The sequence below is a fragment of the Lissotriton helveticus genome, chromosome 6 (assembly GCF_964261635.1).
Source record: "Lissotriton helveticus chromosome 6, aLisHel1.1, whole genome shotgun sequence".
In the NCBI taxonomy this organism is placed as follows: Eukaryota; Metazoa; Chordata; class Amphibia; order Caudata; family Salamandridae; genus Lissotriton; species Lissotriton helveticus.
In genome coordinates, this window is record NC_136067.1 from 804,223,929 (window position 1) to 804,242,677 (window position 18,749).

Here is an 18,749-nt window from a genome sequence, read left to right on the forward strand (position 1 = left end):
AGCCCAATATATATTTTTTCAAAGTTAATTTTCTCAGCAACTACTGAACAGATTTACACCATTCAAAGAAAAGCGTAATCTGCGAGCCGGACTCTACCTTTCTACCAAATTTCTTATAAATCCATTCAGCCGTTCGAGCTGTAGCCGTGTCTAAACGTCCTATGGAAAATAACATGGGGAAAAAATGTTTTGGGACCCCCCCTTTTATCTCAGCCCCCACTTGACGAATCCCCTCCAAACTTTCAGGGAAGGAGCGGAACAGGCCATCTTGTTTGATAAATTCGCAAAGATTCGTCCACCGGAGCCAAAGTTATTCTCAATAGAATGTTGTGGATTTCCTATGGAAACTAGGTCCTAACTACTGTCATTGGGCTATAGTTGGGCTACATCTGGCTGATATTTGGGCTACATTTGGGCTCTTTTGTCTCTGGTGGCCATCTTGGGAGACTGCATATCAGATTTTTTTTAATGAAATATAAGAGGATTTGAGAAGTCACTCAAAATGTGCCCAATTTTTTCTTTCTTCAGCACTAATCATAATTTCTATGGCAAAATGAACCCCCTCATTTTGTTCCTTTGCAAATTAAATGTTTTAAGTGTTAACACTTTATTCCAAACAAGATGACTTCAGGTGTGCCATACTTTTGTCATAAGTAAGACTGTTAGCGCTCTAGTTGTTCTTTAGAACACTCTGGGACATTCTGTCATTGGGCTATAGTTGGGCTACATCTGGCTTGGGCTACATTTGTTTTTTTTTGTCTCTGGGGGCCATCTTTGGGCTACATTGGGCTACATTTGGGCTCTAACATATATATAGCCCAATGTAGCCCAAATTATATTTTTTCAAAGTTAATTTCTCAGCAACTACTGAACAGATTTACACCATTCAAAGAAAAGCATAATCTGCGAGCCGGACTCTACCTTTCTACCAAATTTCTTATAAATCCATTCAGCCGTTCGAGCTGTAGCCGTGTCTAAACGTCCTATGGAAAATAACATGGGGAAAACACGTTTTGGGACCCCCCTTTTATCTCAGCCCCCACTTGACAAATCCCCCCCAAACTTTCAGGGAAGGAGCGGAGCGGAGCAGGCCATCTTCTTTGAGAAATTCTCAAAGATTCGTCCACCGGCGCCAAAGTTATTCTCAATAGAATGTTGCGGATTTCCTATGGAAACTAGGTCCTAACTACTGTCATTGGGCTATAGTTGGGTTACATCTGGCTGATATTTGGGCTACATTTGGGCTCTTTTGTCTCTGGTGGCCATCTTGGGAGACTGCATATCAGAATTTTTTTAATGACATATAAGAGGATTTGAGAAGTCACTCAAAATGTGCCCTAATTTTTCTTTCTTCAGCACTAATCATAATTTCTATGGCAAAATGAACCCCCTCATTTTGTTCCTTTGCAAATTAAATGTTTTAAATGTTAACACTTTATTCCAATCAAGATGACTTCAGATGTGCCATACTTTTGTCATAAGTAAGACTGTTAGCGCTCTAGTTGTTCTTTAGAACACTCTGGGACATTCTGTCATTGGGCTATAGTTGGGCTACATCTGGCTGATATTTGGGCTACATTTTTTTTTTTTGTCTCTGGTGGCCATCTTTGGGCTACATTGGGCTACATTGGGCTACATTTGGGCTCTAACATATATATAGCCCAATGAAGCCCAATATATATTTTTTCAAAGGTAATTTTCTCAGCAACTGCTGAACAGATTTACACCATTCAAAGAAAAGCGTAATCTGCGAGCCGGACTCTACCTTTCTACCAAATTTCTTATAAATCCATTCATCCGTTCGAGCTGTAGCCGTGTCTAAACGTCCTATGGAAAATAACATGGGGAAAACACGTTTTGGGACCCCCCTTTTATCTCAGCCCCCACTTGACGAATCCCCCCCAAACTTTCAGGGGAGGAGCGGAGCGGAGCAGGCCATCTTCTTTGAGAAATTCGCAAAGATTTGTCTACCGGCGCCAAAGTTATTCTCAATAGAATGTTGCGGATTTCCTATGGAAACTAGGTCCTAACTATAACTACCTATTGATATATATGGACCTAGTTTCCATAGGAAATCCCCAACATTCTATTGGGAATAACTTTGTCGCTGGTTGATGAATCTTCGCAAATTTCTCAAAGAAGATGGCTCGCTCCGCTCCTCTCCTTCCCTGAAAGTTTGGGGGGGATTAGTCAAGTGGGGGCTGAGAAAAAAGGGGGGTCCCAAAACGTGTTTTCCCCTATGTTAATTTCCATAGGACCTTTAGACACGGCTACAGCTTGAACCACTGAAGGGGATTACACCAAACTTGTCAAAATGGTAGTGTCTGGTACGCAGATCACGCTTTTGGTAAAATAGTGTAAATCCCTCCAGTGGTTCCTGAGAAAATTAAAAGATAAAAGAGTTATATATCTGTAAGCGCGCACCGTGCGCGCACCCCGCGATTTTTCGGAATTTTTTTGGGGGGGGGGGCTTGGGGGGCTTCTCTCTTTTAATTTAATCTGTTTTATTTTAATTTCGAGGGTGCCCACCCCTTGTTTACCCCCAGATCACCGCCGCGGCCCGAGCTGCCTCAAGATGGCCGCCACCGCTGCCTGGTTGTGGGCGGGGCCGGGAGGACTTGGTTTCCGCTTCCCCCTGCCTGGGGGAAGCCTTGATGTGTCTGCCCGGTCTCCCGTGCCGAGGGGGAGACCAGGTGACGCTGCCGGCTGGTGCGGGGCTCCCGTGTGCTGAGGGAGCCCCGGGAAAATAGGAGACGCGAGGAGGCAGCAGGCACCAGTACCTCCCCGCACTGGCAGGCAGCGCCGGGAGAGACGGGCAGAAGCAGTCCGCCTGAAGAGGGTACCGGACAGAGGAGAGGCGGGGACCCCTCCAGTACTCTTCACCTGAGACCCTCACACTCCCTCCTCCGCACTCGGACTCCTCAGACCTGCCGCCGCCCAGGGCGCCCTCTCACCCCGGGGTGCAGCTCACCGCCGCTATCGGGACCGGGACCGAACTCGCATTCAGATACAGTCTGACGATGCTAGTCTGCCATGGGAGGAGTATTCTGACTAAATTTAAGCAGGCCAAGAGGAATGCCAAAGTTCCTGAGAAAATGGTAAACAAACGACTTGTATGACACAGGAACATCGGATTAGAGAGGAAACATTAATATTCTAGTAAGACCGTGATTTTCATACTTTTTTCGCAAGTGATCTGCGTACGACGTACAATGCCGAATACAAAATAATAGAGTGGCGTGCCCTTTTATGACAGGGGCAGCGTTTCATGGCCGCCGCAGTGCACCATCAGAGGCGACATCAACATGGTGGTGATGATCGCCGCAGGCGCAAACTAAGAAGTGCGGCCCGCCGGGTGGGGGAAGAGTCAGTCAGCAGCTGTGGGAGAAGAGTGCATCATGCAGTGTGGTGTGCTGTGCTGCCGCACGGGTCCCAGTGTGGATTACGCTGCGGCAGCCGGACCGACCGGAACACAGAGACACATAGCAGTCTCTGTAAAGTCCATAATTAATAAAGTAGGTCTCAGTACTACTCAGATACCCCTCTCAGTCCGCTCTCATCAGTTGTGACTTGTCCCAGCGACGCGGAGCGCACCACTGCCAATTACGGGGGGGGTGCCCTCAGACGTGGTTGCTACTGGCTGTGGCACAGGGTAGATGCGTTTTCTTGTCGGCTCTGTATGAGCAGTCTGTGTATTTTAATCTTTATTCACTTCAATACGTGTTCTGTACTTCACCAGGCCAAGCCAGTGACAGAATGAAGACTAGATATTAAGTGTTAGCTGTGTTTACGTACGCCAAGATTTACATTGTTTTGGATAATGACATATTCTCAAAAGAACTCTGCATACACATTTAATCAAAAGGTTCAAGCAGTTCGTCCTTTTGCCTCTTTGAAGAATATCTACATTTTGAAAGCTGTTTTGAGCTCTCTGCCCTCCAGGCTTCGACATCCATGAGCTAAAAAATGTGGATGTGAGGCCAAGCTTAAATCGATCTTCCGATCATGGTCCTGGTTTAGCCCCATGTGCAATCGTGTATTTTTCTGTGTTCAAGAAAATAAAGTTTCAAGGCAGATTCATAGGCCGGCTGTGGTAGCGCAGACATCAGAAGATGTGACGTGGACTCATTCACACAGATGCCAAGGGAAGTAAAATTAATATTAGACACCCTCTGTCTGCAATCGCAGAGCAGGATTGGCATCTTGTCTACCCTCACTCCTGCATTCTGTTTGCAGCCGAGAGATAATGAATGGCCACTTGAGAGCTGTCTTAGGCTGTGTGTTTCACCATTTGTAGAAGCTCTCTTCCAAGTGAAAGCTGACGTTTTTCACGCTAAACTGTTTACATATAAAGTCTCTCTCGCACCAACTCGTTCATATAATGGGAAGTTGCTAATGAAACCTTTCTAGGAGTAAAGACAATTTAGAATTACTTAATTCATACAAGCGTAACGGTTTCATTACGAAAAAGGAGAGCTGTTAGTTATATGACACAACAGACAATGATTCTATAAAAGTTGCTTTTTGATTCTTATGAGTGGCAAGATCTGTCAGTTTCCCATTGTTTTTCTTTATGCAGGTTGTGGGCTGGGGGTCTACCGTCACAGCCAAGAAGGCAGTGTCTGTTTTAGCCCAGGATATTGTGATTGCATAGACTGGTACCAGCCTGAGGCAGCAGGCATTTTTCCCAGCACTTACAGTAATTCATAGTAAGTCAAAGACTTGCTAGAGAGAGATCAGTGTTTTTTCTCGTGCCAGTTTTGAGCTGATTTATCATATAGTAGTGCAGAGGGTTAACATGTCTTCAGCAAAGAACCAAACTGCATTTTATGTAGATAGCTCAGTGGGTTATAAGTTTTGCCACAGAGATCCTTTTGTTTCTTATGGTTCAGCTGCACCTGCAGCTGAGTTGGGGTAGGGGATGCTTTGCTTAGACATAACTTATTGGTGTAAAAGTGCCTGCTGAAGAGTTACTTGCGGGTCCAGCAGTTTTCCCACAACAATAAAAACATCAAAGTTAACTTATAAATAATGTTCCTTTTGGAGAGAGATCAGAGTTTTGCCTAGTAGCAGTTTTTAATCACCATAAAGTAGCGCAGAGGGTTAAAATGCATGCTGCAAAGATCAGGTGCTTTGCACCAGTTTCAAGATCTTCTTAGAGTTTCTCGTTGCTCAAGTGGGTGTAATTTCCGATATGTTTCTTTTTCCATGTACTGCATTGCTTGATTTTGCTTACAGGGGTGCAGGAGAAGTGAGAGGAGGAAGCAGTCCATTAGCGCTCTGCGCAGAAGCAGTAGCACACAGCATTTATGTTTTGTCAAGAAGAGAGGCAGCAATTGTAACACATACAATTATCATGGAAGTGGCCATCCTATAAATGACAAAGCTAGAAGAGTGTCTCATCTCAGTGGGAATTTACACACTTACAACTTAGGATCAAAAGGAGGAAATCGTATATATTTTTTTTACCTTATGGCATTAGCACCCGATTATGCCTGAGACTGAGTGATGGCAATTTGACAATTTATTGATGAACTGCACGATTACTTAAAATCTTTACAGTATAAAAACTTGATGAACATCCCCTTCCCCCCCCCGACGTGCCCCAACCACACATGAGAAGTAAATACCACTTTAAATTAAAATACTGACAGTTAATACTTCTTTGTTGTCCAGAACAGTTCATTTAAAAAGGAGGAGAAATAATGGTTACTCCATTGTTCCACTACAGGTGAAAAGAGGCACATAAAAGTTCGGTAAATTCAATTCATACACTAAAGCCAGTGGACGATAGATGGATTCATCGTTGGGCCCTTAAACCAGCCCAGATTAAGTGATTGCAGCCAATAATTTCCTGTTGCTTTGTGGGCACATCCTAAATTAATTCTGAGCTAAAATCATTGGAACCACTGGTAGGGCGCCGACCCCATTGTCGGAACCCTTGGGATTAGTGACCGTTGAGTGATGGTTTAATCTCCTAGTTACACTTGCTATGCTAAGCTATAAAATTAGCTTTTCGGCTAGCATGCAGTCATGAATGATCAGATCAATGAAATCTGCAGTGCCTGTCTGCCCTGTGTTACAGAGAACTGCAGTCACGCAGTCTGTCTCCGGTTCGTGCACTTCCATTTCTGGTGCTTTGCAGCAGTTTTAAGATCCTCCTCTGTACCGGTGAGTGCGGGAAAGTACTGTGTTGCCCCGCTGGTCTAGCGGAGTTTCCAGGCACCCTGCAAAGTGAGTGCCCTAGGGCTGGGCCGGTCCAAAAATTGGATCCTTAGGGCTGCTCAGGTGGTCCCACAAGGATATTAACATATTTAAACGTTATCCGCTAATAGAATTAGCATTTTAAAACCTTGCAAATTCAATGAAAAAACCATAGGTTTCAGGCCTTATATAGTTAGGAATTAGCATTTAAAAAACCTTTGAAATTCACTAAAAAAAACATAGGTTTTAGGCCTTATATAGTTAGGAATTAGCATTTAAAAAACCTTTGAAATTCACTGAAAAAAACATAGGTTTTAGGCCTTATATAATTAGGAATTAGCATTTCAAAAAACCTTTGAAATTCACTGAAAAAACCATAGGTTTTAGGCCTTATATAGTTAGGAATTAGCATTTAAAAAACCTTTGAAATTCACTGAAAAAACCATAGGTTTTAGGCCTTATATAGTTAGGAATTAGCATTAAAAAAAACCTTTGAAATTCACTGAAAAAACCATAGGTTTTAGGCCTTAAATAGTTAGGAAGTAGCATTTAAAAAACCATTGAAATTCCTCCTATATAGTTAGTTGGACTAACTATATTTGGCGCACCCGCAATCCACTGCTGATGATGTCACCTATTACATCATTCATGACATGGTCAGTGACATCACTGATGACATCACTGATGACATCTCAAATGACATCACTGATGATATCACTGATGACATCTCATTTGACATCACTGATGACATCACTGATTACATCATTCATGTGATAATACGATGCACCTCCTCACACTCTAATATAACCTTTGATACACCCAGTGTTAAATACAGACTACCATTCTTGAAACTATTGACACACCAATACCAGTTACTACATAGACACTCACTGATTCCTAGGTCTACTCACACATCCACTCATTCACCCATACAATCACTCATACATACAGGCCCTCATCAATGCAACACTATCATATGCACTCATACACCTATGCAGACACTCGCACACTGCCACTCATCCTTGGCGTTACTCACACACCTAGTCAGTCATGAAAGAATCAATCACACTTCCATTTCCTCATCTATACAGTTATACACACAACACCTTACTTATTCAAACATATACTAACACATACTTACTCTCTTATACAATCATTGATACAAGTACAAATTGATCTGCACAGAGTCACACACCTCCCAGCCAGCCACACACACACTCAGTCTCCCATACAAATACTTGGGCAACCAATCAATAACCCATATAGCCACTCATATAGCTACTGATCAACGCATGCAGCAGCTTACACAACAACAGACATACTGATGCACACATTCACACAGTTTAGGCACTAACCTATGCATTCAGTAAGACACATTTAATCACTCACTCATACAGTCAGTCACACACCTACTAAATCCTTCATCCAGACACTTATACATCCACTCTTTCTTCAATATGTAAAACATATTTAAACTTTACAGAAAAACACAGTCACTGGATGATGTCATCAGTGATGTCAAATGAGATGTCATCAGTGATGTCATTTGAGATGTCATCAGTGATGTCATCAGTGATGTCACTGACCATGTCATGAATGATGTAATATGTGACATCATCAGCAGTGGATTGCGGGTGCGCCAAATATAGTATGTCCCACTAACTATATAGGAGGAATTTCAATGGTTTTTTAAATGCTAATTCCTAACTATATAAGGCCTATGGTTTTTTCAGTGTATATATATATATATATATATATATATATATAGTGGAGCAAATTGCGCAAGCGCTTCGGGAGGGCTCACCGCTTCATCCGACCCTCCGGTCTGTATTTGGCTCCTCTGCAATGTTCACAGGTTCCCTTGAATTAAAATTGGGTCCGACGCGTTTCGGGGCCACAAACGCCCCTTCCTCATGGACTATGCGCAGTTCAATACCATGATCTCTTCACGCTGGTCAAACGCGTTTTAGTTTGAACAGCTGGCGTCGTCCTCCCTGAGTGGGTGGAGTCTGGCAACACCGGGACTCTTGGTCAACGTAGTCCTGTGAAGTGAAACAAAATAGTAACCTTAAGTAGGCTGGCGTGTCTGCACTTTTATTACTGTCGGTTAAGATCCTTAAGTAGGATGGGAGGGAAGCTGCAGGCATCACGTGTTATTCTAATGGATGTTGCGCTGACAGGCGAGTGTGCTCAGTCTCGCCTCAGTCTCTTAGGACAGGATACATGTTCCGCCATCAGAGTGGAGCTCCTTCCGCGACCAAGGCTGGCCGCCTGAATATAGTGGAGCAAATTGCGCAAGCGCTTCGGGAGGCTCACCGCTTCATCCGACCCTCCGGTCTGTATTTGGCTCCTCTGCAATGTTCACAGGTTCCCTTGAATTAAAATTGGGTCCGACGCGTTTCAGGGCCACAAACGCCCCTTCCTCATGGACTATGCGCAGTTCAACACCATGTTCTCTTCACGCTGGTCAAACGCGTTTTAGTTTATATATATATATATATATATACATATATATATATATATATGTATATATATATATATATATTACCTACTGGCGATAGCCAGTAGGTATATATAGTTAGGACCTAGCTACCATAGGAAATCCGCAAAATTCTATTGGGAATACCTTTGGCGCCGGTTGAGGAATTTGCGTGTAATTTTTCAATATTTTGGCCAGCTTTGCTGCGCTCCTTCCCTGAAAGTTTCGGGGAGATTCGTGAAGTGGGGGCTGAGAAAAAAGGGGGTCCCAAAACGTGTTTTCCCCATGTTAATTTCCATAGGACGTTCTGACAAGGCTACAGCCCGAACCGCTGAACAGAATTACACCAAACTTGGCAAAAATGTAGGGACTGGTACAAAGAAGTGCCTTTGCTATATTTGGTGGAAATTACTCCAGTGGTTTTTATGAAAATTAACTTCAAAAACACATATATATCTGGGCGCAGCCTAACCATACATCTCATCGTGAGATCTGATTGGCTGTCAGCACTTCATCCAAGAAGTGTTGGCAGCCATCTTGGGACCAATATACATGATAGCACCTCATTAAAAAGCATTGTAGTTAATAGAGGGTTTTAGGACTTTAGTTACATTATAAATCATTTGTTGATGGTACCATACTCATTTTAGGAATTGTGGTGTGTTCTAAGGTGATTTTACCATGTGAAAAAGCCTTCTGCTGGGATATCATGAATCATGTTTGAAAGAAAACTATTATCTCATGCTTTTCCCACAGTGGTTTGGAAGGGGATCTATAAGCTAAACTGAAAGCATATTTTCTGTAAATTCACATTATCTTTCTCAGTCATGTTAGAATGAAGTCTGACATTCTCAGTAAAACATGTACATCCAACAAGGACAGAGACTGTCAGTTGATTCCTTTGTGTTCTAAGTCCAATAAATGACTTTAAACCATTTTTGTCTTTGGGTGCGGGACTATCAACTATTGCTTTTACAAGGCCAGGTCTAGGTTCCACACCAATCTCAGACAAAACATGACCGAGGTACTCCACTGTTGATGCCCTGAAAACGCATTTTTCCTTTTTTAAAACAACACCGGCATCACCCAAAGCTCTTAAGACTTCCCTCAAAATCTCATCATGAGTAACACAAGTTTTTCCATGAATAAGCACATCGTCCTGGAAAACCACAACCCCACTAATACCTTTTAAGATGTTGGTCATGATCCTTTGAAAAACTGCTGCCGCAGAGGCTAACCCAAAAGGCATACGGCAATACTGGAAAGAACCAACAGGAGAAATGAAGGCAGTGAAGTGTCTGGAAGCGGGATCTGGTACCACCTGGTGGTACGCGGATGCCAAATCTAATTTGCTAAACCACTTGGAACCATCAATAAGTGACAACATATCAGGAATTTTGGGAAGGGGAAAAGAATCCACCCAGATGTTCTTATTTAAACTGCGCAAATCTACACAGACACGAAGCTCCCCATTTTTTTTTTTAGCAACCACTAAAGGGGAAAGCCATAGGGAGGACTCAATGGGTTCAATTATCCCTTTACTACAAAGATCAAACAACTCAGACTCAAGTTGATCTCTAACACTGAACGGGACGTTTCTCAGCTTGTGTTTAATAGGGATAGTATTGTCTTTGACATGAATAGTGTGCAGAAATCCTTTTACTTCACCCAATTTACTACTAAAAACGGAAGGAAAATCTTTGACTAAAGTGTCAATGAAATCATCACTCTGAATGGAGGGAACACTACTTGCAGATGGCTGGTCATCAGTTTGTACAACAGAAATGGATATGGGATCTTTGGTGCCAGGGCGGAGGACAATCTTAAACAGACCTTGATGAAACCAATCAAGGATGTTTAGGCCTTTGATTGAAACATACACTTTGCCAAAAATATTCCTCCCTCTGAATTCAATAGAATCTTCGAAATAACCTTTAAGTTCAATCTTTTTACCCTCATAGTTAAGAGGAAGCCTGTCAGGAGGAAACAATTTACGATCTCCCCAAACTTCTTCGAAAAGTTCCTGAGTAAGCATGGTTATTCTGGCCCCTGAGTCTACTAATAAGCAAACTATCTTATCACCAATGCTAATGTCAGTATATGGATCCACACATTCAGACTCAGGATCATCAATACTGACGCCAACGACAGCAACCATATCTCTCAAATCGTTTTGGATGCTTGAATCATCTTGGTTACAATCGGAGACATATGCCACAGAAGTAAGATTAAAATTATTGTTCCACTGTTTGTTGGACTGAGGTAAAGAAGAGTTTCTTCTTACACTTTGACAGACTTTAGCAAAATGGCCTATCCTACCACATAATCTACATGTGACACTTCTGGCAGGACAAGGACGTCTAGATTTGGAATGTGGAAAATTCCCACATTTGAAACAAATATTAGTCTGTTTAAAGAATTTGTTATCAGTACGATTAAAAGTATTTGTCTTATTGTCAACAACTTTAACAACGCTAACAACAGTTTCTTCTTTACTAAAAGACGAAGAAGGTTTTTCATCAAGTTCTTTGACGGAAAGTTTCGAAAATTCGATGCTTTTAGCTACTCGCACAGTTTCTTCCAGAGAAGGATTACCTAAGGAAAGCAACTTTTGTTGAATACTCTTATCTAAACATTTACAGATGTACTGATCTCTAATCATTTGATCTCTGAAGTTCTCAAACTCACACTCCGCACTCAGTATTCTAAGTGCAGATATGAAATCTTCGACTTTTTCACCTTGCTTCTGATCACGTTTGTAGAACTTATGTCTGACGACAACTAAACTGGGTTTGATATCAAAACGTAACTCAATGAGTCTTACAGTTTGGTTATAATCATCCAAATCTTCTTCACCTGGTGAAAGTACTAAAGGAGGTAAATGTTTAAAGATTGAGCGACCTTCAAATCCAAGGTTATTCAGAAGAAGATATTTTTTTCTTTCGGCCCTGTACCTAGAGGCTCCAATAGCACCTAAGTAAGTAGTAAATGCATCAAACCATTGTTTCCAACTAATGGGAGGATCACCAGGAAGGTCAAGAAAAGGTGGTGGAGGAGAAACTGCTTGTAAACTCATGACTGTGAAATTAAAAGCTTATAATTATATGACTTTAACTGTGAAAAGGAACTATGACACTATATGAGTTTAACCTGTGGATTTTTTTGATTTTTTATAATAGAAACATGACTTCAATGATGCGATGTTGTACTGCAATTTGAGGAGAAAAATTGAGTTTGTCGTTGGTATAGTTCATACACAAAGAGTCAGTCCCACGATTCACCCAGCAACTCTGTAGAGGTACAGTACAGTTTTCACAGCAGGGATGCAGTACACGGTAACTCCGTTGACATGTGTTGTAGTCCACTGTAGAAACTTGTCTGTTACTTGTTTGTTGTCATTTCTGTAGTGACTCCGTTAGTGTGCGTACTGGATATTAAGCCTCAGAACCAGTGTTGCGCGTTACTTGCACCTTCAATAAAGACATTTTTTTGTAATTTTTTTTTAATGGTGCTCGACGACGCGTTTCACCCGAACGACGTTGCGTTCCAGTGACGTGTTCTGAGCCAAAGATGTCACTCTTGTACGCTATTTACGTTGTGCAGAATAATGCGTATCTTAAACCCAATATCAATATTGACAAGTACGCTGACAACGTAGAGAGTTAAGCAGATAGCGTAAGTGACGTATGAAGTTAAGATGACAGAATAACCGCACGAAGAGTAGAGCTGCCACCGCTTGAAATAAGATAAGTAAATTGTACAGTACCTTGTTTAAATATACTAGGAGAGTATATTATTTGAAAAGGTGGAGCAGTGCAAAAGAGAACGTGAAAATTCTCGAAGGGTACTTCACGTTTTAACTTGCGGAATCTTTGTTTCTTTCTTTGTTGCACGCGTGGGTTGGAAAGCAGACACCTGTAGACGATCGTCGCCACGTTTTTTGTAGTGATTCAGTCGGAATCGTCGTGGTTAAAGTTAAGGTTTATTGTAGCAGGTGCTGCGCAGCAACACATCAGTAAGTCCAGGCAATAACTGTTTTACAACAATTTCAAAACGCATTCTAAATAGAACAGAAGAGATAAGAGATAGAACGGAGAGGGAAAAGAATTCTAGAAAGACTAGAATGAAAACAATGGCAAACACTACATACTGCAGCCTCCTAGAGTGTTCTAAATGAGAACTAGAACGCTAACAGCCCTACTTATTACAAAGGTATGGCACACCTGAAGCCATCTTGATTGGAATAAAGTGGTAACTCTTAAAACATTTAATTAAAAAAGGAACAACATGAGGGTGTATATTTTGCCATAGAAAGTATGATTAGTGCTGCAGAAAGAAAGATTAGGGCACATTTTGAGTGACTTCCCAAATCCTCTTCTATTTCATTAAACAATTCTGACATGCAGTCTCCTAAGATGGCCACCAGAGACAAAAGAGCCCAAATGTAGCGCAAATATCACCCAGATGTAGCCCAAGTATAGCCCAAGGACAGAATGTCCCAGAGTGTTCTAAAGAACAACTAGAGCGCTAACAGTCTTACTTATGATAACAGTATGGCACACCAGAAGCCATCTTGATTGGAATGAAGTGGTAAGTCTGAAAACATTTAATTTAAAAAGGAACAAAATGAGGGGGTTCATTTTGCCATAGAAAGTATGATTAGCAGCAGACTTCCCTGGTGAGCAGTAGCTTTACTACAGTGATCTAATGAGCAACTAGAGTGCTAACATTCAGAATTTATGGCAAATGTGTGACACATCTGAATGCCTTCTTGATGGAACCAAAGTAAATAAGCATTGAAAAAGCAATAGATCTCGTCCTCGGTTAGGTTAAAGCCATTCAGTTTGTAATGAGGTGGCTTTTTAGCTTTGCTTTTATTAGTGTTTTTAAAACTTTCATGTAATTAACATGCATATGTATGCATATATGTATATGTATGCATGCATTTATATTTGTATTTATATAGATATGCAGATTATATATGTTTATATATATACACATACATAAATGCATATGCATATATATGCATATATATATGTGTATATGTGTGCGTGTAGAGAGAGGTACAGAGGTAGAGGTGTAGAGGTAGAGTGGTGGAGGTAGAGAGGTAGAGGTAGAGAGGTAGAGACTAATAGAGAAAGAAGTAGAGAGAGGTAGAGAGGTAGAGAGAAGAGAGTGAGTAATAGAGTATAGAGTGAGTAGTAGAGAGTAGTAGAGAGCAGTAGAGGGAGTAGCAGAGAGTGAGTAGCAGAGAGTAGTAGAGTGAATAGTAGAGTGAGTAGTAGAGAGTAGTAGAGAGTGAGTAGTAGAGAGTGAGTAGTAGAGAGTAAGTAGTAGAGTGAGTAGTAGAGAGCAGTAGAGTGAGTAGTAGAGAGTAGTAAAGAGTGAGTAGTAGAGAGTAGTAGAGAGTGAGTAGCAGAGAGAGAGAATAGTAGAGAGTAGTAGAGAATGAGTAGTAGAGTGAGTAGTAGAGAGTAGTAGAGAGAGAGAGTAGTAGAGAGTGAGTAGTAGAGAGTAGTAGAGAGTGAGTAGAAGAGAGTGAGTAGTAGAGAGTAGTAGAGAGAGAGTAGTAGAGAGTGAGTAGTAGAGAGTAGTAGAGAGTGAGAAGCAGAGAGTGAGTAGTAGAGAGTAGTAGATAGTGAGTAGTAAAGGGTGAGTAGTAGAGAGAGAGTACTAGAGAGTGAGTAGTAGAGAGTAGTAGATAGTGAGTAGTAGGGATTGAGTAGTAGAGAGAGAGTAGTAAAGAGTAGTAGAGTAGTAGAGAATGAGTAGTAGAGAGTGAGTATTAGAGAGTAGTGGAGTAGTAGAGAGTAAGTAGTAGTGAGTAGTGGAGAATATTTGGCACTGCACCACTTGCACAATAAGTCCAATCAAATCATATCACTTAGAGTCATTATTGAAGCGCTGAATCTTGGTGTAAATTCAAATGCTTTTATTTTCCTTAAGTTTATGCACCACAGCCAGCTGACGTGTTTGCGGAACCTCTGAAGCTCTAAAAAAAAGGGGTCTGCACTGGTACTGGGAGTTGATTCCGATAAGCTAGATGATTCTGCACTTGTTATACTGCTAGTGCTTGAGGCAGCTGACATACTCGGAGTTTCGATAGTAGCTGATCTGTCATCTTTGTTGACATGCCCTGACATTTTAACGTTATCGAACTTCTTGGCAAATGTATATACTCTTCCGTTGTGATAGTCCCTCTCATCCCTTCTTATCTTTTGCAATTTCTTCTCCCTTAAGTAAAGTTGGTGTTTCTGTATTTCTTCTTTAAGAATCACCAGATTTTTTTTAGAGCTTCAGAGGTTCCGCAAAGGGAACAAACAAGCCCTTCAGAAAGAAAGATTTACAAGCAAACAAGGAGGGGCAAGCGTAGAAAAAGATCCAAGCTCAAAATCAGGGATGATGACAAGATCAGCAGCTCGCAATCAGCAAAAATAAATTGTGTCCTTGCTGAGAATGAAAGAGATACTGTCAATGTGATAAATTTGTCTGACTATGATTTGTCTGAAACTGGGCTGCTGTTTTTCCTCTTATGAACTTTGGATATTAAATACCAGATTTCAACCTAAGAAGATTTGTTTGGATACTCTTTTGAGAGGTGTTGGGATTTGAGAATTTATTGGATGTTGAGACTTCATGGACTTTTCTATACAAAAACCCAATTTTTTTTTTCTCATATCACTTGATTGTTACAACAGTATGGTGTGCTCGGATGCTGTGTATATAAATGTTTGACCTAGGTTCATCTGAATACTAGGACGGATTGATACCTTGATGGGTAGGTGTCATACATCTTAGGAGCACCCCAGCCATAGTTGCTTTGTTCAATTGACTTTTGCTTATATTACAATTGGCTCAACTTATTGATGTGCGGTGGAAAATAGCAAACCCATTTGTCCTCTTTGTTCTATGTATAATTTTGCTGAACCAGCACTCTACTAAATGCCATAACTATCATGTTACCTAAGTTCTAAGTTCAATTTTGATCTGTATAGTGTCAATTTTACTGTTGGTCGTTTGGAAAGAAAAACAACAGTCTCTGATCTTTCAATTATATTGTGACTTATTGTCTTGGTTAATAAAAGAAATATTTGAAAATAGAGACTGTTCTGGGCTTAGTTTAAATCCCAATATGGCCTCTTTTGATAATAATAGAAATGCCCTCATGGATGACCTATTCAGTGCCAATCCCAGTTTTAGGACCAACAATACGAGACCTACTGGCAATGAGGGACTTAACCAAAAATTCCTACGTCTGGAGAGATTAAAAAAGCAGGAACTCTCCCGATGGTGGGATGCGAGTGTCCTCCGTAAATATCTAGCTAAAGAACAAGTACCAAGAGGACTACGCATACTGATTTTTCCCTCCTTTGAAGACCTTGATAGGGGTCATCTTAAAGAATGGGAACAGTTATTGGCCAATTCTTTTGCAGTCATGATAGATATCCTAATTAGGGATACAGAACTCAAGAGAGAAAAACTTCTAGTGGAAATTGCAGCGCTGGAAAAAGAAATTGATGATATGAACCTTCCAGAGGTTGTACAAAAAAATCTGGTGATTCTTAAAGAAGAAATACAGAAACACCAACTTTACTTAAGGGAGAAGAAATTGCAAAAGATAAGAAGGGATGAGAGGGACTATCACAACGGAAGAGTATATACATTTGCCAAGAAGTTCGATAACGTTAAAATGTCAGGGCATGTCAACAAAGATGACAGATCAGCTACTATCGAAACTCCGAGTATGTCAGCTGCCTCAAGCACTAGCAGTATAACAAGTGCAGAATCATCTAGCTTATCGGAATCAACTCCCAGTACCAGTGCAGACACCTTTTTTTTTAGAGCTTCAGAGGTTCCGCAAAGGGAACAAACAAGCCCTTCAGAAAGAAAGATTTACAAGCAAACAAGGAGGGGCAAGCGTAGAAAAAGATCCAAGCTCAAAATCTGGGATGATGACAAGATCAGCAGCTCGCAATCAGCAAAAATAAATTGTGTCCTGGCTGGGAATGAAAGAGATACTGTCAATGTGATAAATTTGTCTGACTATGATTTGTCTGAAACTGGGCTGCTGTTTTTCCTCTTATGAACTTTGGATATTAAATACCAGATTTCAACCTAAGAAGATTCGTTTGGATACTCTTTTGAGAGGTGTTGGGATTTGAGAATTCCTTCAAGTTATGTCGGTATCCTGTTGTCATATAACTAGATATTTCTTCCAAATGTTAGACGAGATGTAAGTACATTCTTATTCAAAGTGACTAGGTATCAATTTTACCCACACAATTCGGGCAGACTTGAGTAATTTATAGCATCCTCAAAGTCAGTCTTTCAAAAATTCCAAAGTATAGGACATGATAATCCAAATTCAAATGTTTCTCAAGAAAAGTCATTTTCAGTTCGGAATTTCGGCGTTTAGGCAGATATGACCCAGGGACCCCCAGTATGCAAGGGGAATTAGTCCCCCCTCTGCAAACGCGCCAGTGGCCTGCGTTGCAGAGAGGTGTACAAAGAGGCATAGCCTCATTACACCTCTGTGCAATGCAGCCCCCTGGCGCATACTGGAGGTTCCAGGTGGCTAGTTGGCCCCCAGGGACCCCCAGTATGCAAGGAGAATTAGTTCCCCCTCTTCAAACATGCACAGGGGCTGCGTTGCAGAGAGGTGTAAAAAAGGGTGTGGCCTCATTACACCTCTCTGCAATGCAGCCTCCTGGCGCATACTGGAGGCTCCTGGTGGGCTAGTTGGCCCCCAGGGACCCCCAGTATGCAAGGGGAATTAGTTCCCCCTCTGCAAACACGCCAGGGGGCTGCGTTGCAGAAAGGTGTAACAAGGGGCATAGCCTCATTACACCTCTGCAATGCAGCCCCCTGGCGCATACTGGAGGTTCAAGGTGGGCTAGTTGGCCCCCAGGGGCCCCCAATATGCAAGGGGAATTAGTTCCCCCTCTTCAAACATGCACGGGGGCTGCGTTGCAGAGAGGTGTAAAAAGGGGCGTGGCTTCATTACACCTCTCTGCAATGCAGTCCCCTGGCGAATACTGGAGATTCCTGGTGGGCTTTCAGGTCTTATATAGTTAGGAATTAGCATTAAAAAAACTTTGAAATTCACTGAAAAAACATAGTTTTCAGGCCTTATATAGATAGGAATTAGCATTTAAAAAACCTTGCAAATTTACTGAAAAAAACATAGGTTTCAGGCCTTATATAGTTAGGAATTAGCATTTAAAAAACCTTTGAAATTCACTGAAAAAACCATAGGTTTCAGGCCTTATATAGTTAGGAATTAGCATTTAAAAAACCTTTAAAATTCACTCAAAGAACTATAAGTTTTAGGGGTGTTATAGTTAGCTGGACATTTCACTCATACAAAACCATTGAAATTGCTCCTATATAGTTAGTTGTACTAACTATATTTCGCGCACCCGCAATCCACTGCTGATGATGTCACATATTACATCATTCATGACATATTCAGTGACATCACTGATGACATCTCAAATGACATCACTGATGACATCACTGATGACATCATCCACGTGACAATCACATACACCTTTTCATACACTAGTAAAATCTTTCATCACTCTTTGTAAAATACAGAGTGTCATATTTGAATCCATTGTTACAGCAATACAAGTATCTAAAAACCCACTCAGTGATTCATAGATGTATACACACATCTAATCACTTACCTGTAGATTCACTCATACATGCTGTCAAAGAACAATAGAACGCTATGAAAAATACTTATACACCTAAATCAACATTACACACCAGCACACATCCTATTCACATATGAAGTCATCCTACTCACGTATGCAAACAATGGATCATACTTACATATTTACTTAGCTACACACTTATACAAACACAACTTCATCTATTCATTTAGATAGTAAGTCATACTTAGTGAATTATAAAATCATTATTACAAGTATGAAGTTATCCATACAGTCACTCACACAATCATTGAGTCTTATGTATACTTATTAATATACAACAACTGACACATACACTGCCTTTTATTTTTCTAGTTTGTTGGACATGTACCATTGAGAAATATATTTGC